Below are 5,527 nucleotides of genomic sequence, written 5' to 3' on the forward strand. Positions count from 1 at the left end.
GAGAAGAACCAACATAACCTCCAATGTCAAAAACATCATAGAAGATGCGAGTGAACTCCGTTTTCGATGAACTCAAGATTGTCATCAAGATGACCATAAGCTCTAAGAGTCAGAAAGAGAACCAAACAAGAACCAAGAAAGATGATGCAAGGATGCAATGGTTTGAGCTCTCTACGAACGATACGATCAAGCTACTCATCGGGAAGCCCCCTTGATAGTACAACAATCGATCCTATAACCCAGTCTCCCAACTACCACTATGAGACCGGTAAAATAGAAAACCTATTAGGGGCAAAACTTTGTCTTGCACATAGTCCACTTGAGCTAGATGATGACGATCTTGACTTCCTCAAGTTGGACCACCTTTCTTGATTGTGTTGGCTCGATAAAAACTAGTTGATTTCTCCCCCATACTCCACTATGGGTGAGCCACTCTCCGGCGTATCTTCATAAATCCATTGTTACCATAATGGATGGCAAGCTTCAAGCATTTGATCTCTTCATGATGCTCCACTTGAACTTGCACATCGCAACCTAACCCCACAAAGAACTCTCACGAAAACCATGGGTTAGCAAACAGAGCGTAATGGACAATGCTTACCATACCATGGGATCACTTGATCCCTCAGTACATCTTGTATGCTTTGTGTGTTGATCAACTTGATTCAATCTTGACTTAATCTTGATCAACCTTGAATCTTTCCAATTCCCTTCATTTGGATGATGTATTCAAGGTAGACATGAATGATCACACAATCTTCTTCTTCAAGACAAGCTTGCAATAAGCTCAACACTCACATGACAAATCTTTGGATAATTCCTTGAGTAGCACCTTGGTCGACACAAACTCTCCTTGAAACCAGCACATGTACTCCAAGAAAAGCCTATGGACAAAACCTTCAAATATAACTCAAGGAAACCATTAGTCCATAGAGATTGTCATCAATTAGCAAAACCAAACATGGAGGCACCGCATGTTCTTTCGCATGTCAAGTTTTAATTGAGGCAGTTTCAGACTTAGAAGATTTCATCAAGTGTAAATCAGAAGGGGGGAAACATCCGAAGAGGTCTTCCCTGTAGTGCTAGTGGTGACCTATCGCGGTACTAGCTACACGATACCAGCGAGGGGGGAAACATTCGGAGGGGTCTTCCCGGCAATGCTAGTGGTGACTGAGGGAGTCCTGGATAAGAGGGTCCTCGGGCGTCCGGGCTATGCAACATGGGCCGGACTAATGGGCCGCGAAGATACAAGATAGAAGGCTTTCCCCCGTGTCCGGATGGGACTCTCCTTTGCGTGGATGGCAAGCTTGGCGTTCGGATATGAAGATTCCTTTCTCTATAAACCGACTTTGTACAATCCTAGCCCCCTGCGGTGTCTATATAAACCGGAGGGTTTAGTTCATAGAGGCAATCATAACCATACAGGCTAGAAATCTAGGGTTTAGCCATCACGATCTCGTGGTAGATCAACTCTTGTAACCCCTATACTCATCAAAGTCAATCAAGCAGGACCTAGGGTATTACCTCCATCAAGAGGGCCCGAACCTGGGTAAACACCGTGTCCCTGTCTCCTGTTACCTTCGATCCTTAGACGCACAGTTCAGGACCCCCTACCCGAGATCTGCCGGTTTTGACACCGACATTAGTGCTTTCATTGAGAGTTCCACTGTACCATCATCAAAAGGCTCGATGGCTCCATCGATCATCTACAACAATGCTGCCGGGAAGGAGATTTTTCTCCCCGGCCAGATCTTCGTAATTGGTGGCTTCGCACTGCATGCCAACTCAGTTGGCCACCTGGAGCAGATCGACAGCTACGCCCCTGGTCACCAGATCATTTTTGGAAATCTGAACTATGTTGCTGATATCCGAGGAGATTTGATCTTCCAAGGGTTCGTGGCTCCAACCACCGCTCCGGCCTTAGATCCGGAGCGCGTCACTAGGTCCGAAGACGGGAGTCTAGAGCCCGCCGGACTCTCTGCGGCTATAGAGCTCAACACTGGAGAACCGGAGAGGATAGCGCCACCGACAGTCATCACAAAGCCGGGCTCTTCTCTAGACACTAGCTCCGAACCCTTGAAGTTTGCGTCATGCAAGCTCGGCTAGGGAACTTCGGTCCCCGTCTAAACCTCGCCCTTAAACGAGGCTCTAGACTTAATGCGATCCCTCGCTGATACGTCTCCAACGTATCTATAATTTTTGATTGTTCCATGCTATATTATATTCTGTTTTGGACATTATTGGGATTTATTATACACTTTTATAATATTTTTGGACTAACCTATTAACCGGAGGACCAACCCAGAATTGCTGTTTTTTTGCCTATTTCAGAGTTTCGCAGAAAAAGAATATCAAACGGAGTCCAAACGGAATGAAACCTTCGGGAACGTGATTTTTGGAACGAACATGATCTAGATGAATTGGACCCTACGTCAAGAAAGCAACCAGGAAGGCACGAGGTAGGGGGGCGCGCCCTCCACCCTTGTGGGGCCCACGTTGCTCCATCGACGTACTTCTTCCTCCTATATATACCTACGTACCCCAAACTACCAGATACGGAGCCAAAAACCTAATTCCACCGCTGCAACCTTCTATACCCGTGAGATCCCATCTTGGGGCCTTTTCCAGAGCTCCACCGAAGGGGGCATCAATCATGAAGGGCTTCTACATCAACACCATAGCCTCTCCGATGATGTGTGAGTAGTTTACCTCAAACCTTTGGGTCCATAGTTATTAGCTAGATGGCTTCTTCTCTCTTTTTGGATCTCAATACAATGTTCTCCCCCTCTCTTGTGGAGATCTATTCGATGTAATCTTATTTTGCGGTGTGTTTGTTGAGACTGATGAATTGTGGGTTTATGATCAAGTTTATCTATGAACAATATTTGAATCTTCTCTGAATTCTTTTATGTATGATTGGTTATCTTTGCAAATACCTTCGAATTATCAGTTTGGTTTGGCCTACTAGATTGATATTTCTTGCAATGGGAGAAGTGCTTAGCTTTGGGTTCAATCTTGCGGTGTCCTTTCCCAGTGACAGTAGGGGCAGCAAGGCACGTATTGTATTGTTGCCATTGAGGATAACAAGATGGGGTTTATATCATATTGCATGAGTTTATCCCTCTACATCATGTCATCTTACTTAAAGCGTTACTCTGTTCTTTTGAACTTAATACTCTAGATGCATGCTGGATAGCGGTCGATGTGTGGAGTAATAGTAGTAGATGCAGGCAGGAGTCGGTCTATTTGTCTCGGAAGTGATGCCTATATACATGATCATACCTAGATATTCTCACAACTATGCTCAATTCTGTCAATTGTTCAATAGTAATTTGTTTACCCACCGTAATACTTATGCTCTTGAGAGAAGCCACTAGTGAAACCTATGGCCCCCGTGTCTATTTTCTATCATATTAATCTTCCGCCAACAAGCTATTTCTTGCACCGCTTTTATTTCGCTTTATTTACTTTGCATCTTTATCATAAAAATACCAAAAATATTATCTTATCATATCTATCAGATCTCACTTTCGTAAGTGACCATGAAGGGATTGACAACCCCTTTATTGCGTTGGTTGCGAGGATTTTATTTGTTGTGTAGGTGCGAGGGACTCGTGCGTGGCCTCCTACTGGATTGATACCTTGGTTCTCAAAAACCTAGGAAAATACTTACGCTACTTTGCTGCATCGCCCTTTCCTCTTCAAGGGAACTAGTGTTGTGCCTCGCGCAATTGCGCGACTAGATTGACTCTATATAACGCATGATAATATAACGCTACATCTTTTTAATCTCAACCGTTAATCTCTAAAATTTATGGTCAAGATAATTTAATCTATGTGGACTAATGTGAAGGCTTTTTGACTTTTGTCTTAAGTATATAATAGATATCTTTCTACCTACATATAAATCAATGCAAAATCATCTTAATATGACCGGTTATCAGTATATACTGGTATTTTCTGCTTAAGGATTTTCTCTCAAGCTTATTCGTGTTGATCGTGTCTTTGTTGTTTTGTATCAACTTTAAAAAGAATATGAACTAACTACCACTAACATATTTTTGTCATGAAAAATTACATGCCACAAATGGTATGAATGCATATTTGTGTAAAAAACATCTTTCATCTGATAAATCAGTCCACTTTTTTTATAGTACTATACTTTGAATTAGAAAAACTGAAAGTTAAAGTGACATGTACGTCCAACTTTGCACTTTCCAGTGCTTTTCTAACTATACTTTGAATTAGTTTGTTGTCCTTAATACTGGATGCTGGAGCATACTGTCTTATTTCATATTATTAAATCTAAGCTACTATATTAGGTAACTAACATGTATGCGGATGCATACTTGTGCCTCAGTAGAGTGGAAAAAATTATCTTTATTCACATAACTTCAAGTCTAGGTTTCCTCTCTATTATAACATCTTTTGTTTTAGATTTTGACACTATCTTGATGCATAACTTTGGATTTGATCTAATAGATATGTGTTTGTACATAAAACTATAAATGATAGTAAAAGTTCAATCCCCCACAAAAAAGATAGTAGTTTTCGGTGAAACAAATTATATTATTTTGACCTGACCAGTCTAACAATTTATATATATACCTACCACTAATAATAGCCAAAGATGTGTGTGGCATGCACATTTACATGGTTTTTTCCTATGTGAGCATTACATGTTAACTTTTTTAAAAGAATTTTTTATTTGATAATAATCGCATTTAGAGATTCTTCATATTTTCAATTGTATTTTTTAGAATTTTGTTTGCTTCATTTGCACTATGCCGCGTAAATTCAAGTGCCCAAATGAACGCACCAGTAGTTAGCCCATAGCATATTTTGTTGCCCAACACAGCCTTGCCGCATGATTCTGTTTTTGTCCATCTACTGGTGTCCGTATATGCCACCTATAACATGCCCAAATTAGAGGCTAGATTTATTTTGGTAGGTCCGCTTAGGACTGTTACACGCCTATTTTTCCTCATCCAAAAAAGGGAACCACATTTTTTTGTGAATTCTGATTGCCTTTTTCACGGGAGCATTCCAGTTGGCTTTTCTTTTTACGTGATCTGACGACGTAGCTTTCAGGCCTATTCGGATCCCTATTAGGAAATAAAAATAATAGTATAGAGCTTTAATTACATGTTGCCGAGTTCAAAATAAAGAGCATACGTAGATGGCCTGGACTCTATGTCATGCCCCTTGTGTCCTCCGTGCTTGTCCAAATCGGCACAAATATATGAGCATCTATTTTTTTTCATTTTGACCTTTTAGTAGAAACATATATGAGTAAACCAAAGACGTGTTAGTTCTAAAAAATCAGATGTGTTGGTTCAAAAAAAACTGATGTGTTGTACGTGACATGTCAAACTATTTATTCATGGTAATATTTGTATGTAACGCTACATCTTTTAAATCTCAACCGTTAATCTCTAAAATTTACGGTCAAGATAATTTAATCTATGTGGATTAACGTGATGGCTTGTTTGACTTCTGTCTTAAGTATATAATAGATACCAACACA

The sequence above is a fragment of the Triticum urartu genome, chromosome 3A (assembly GCF_056163025.1).
Source record: "Triticum urartu cultivar PI428250 chromosome 3A, HENAU_Tu73, whole genome shotgun sequence".
NCBI lineage: Eukaryota > Viridiplantae > Streptophyta > Magnoliopsida > Poales > Poaceae > Triticum > Triticum urartu.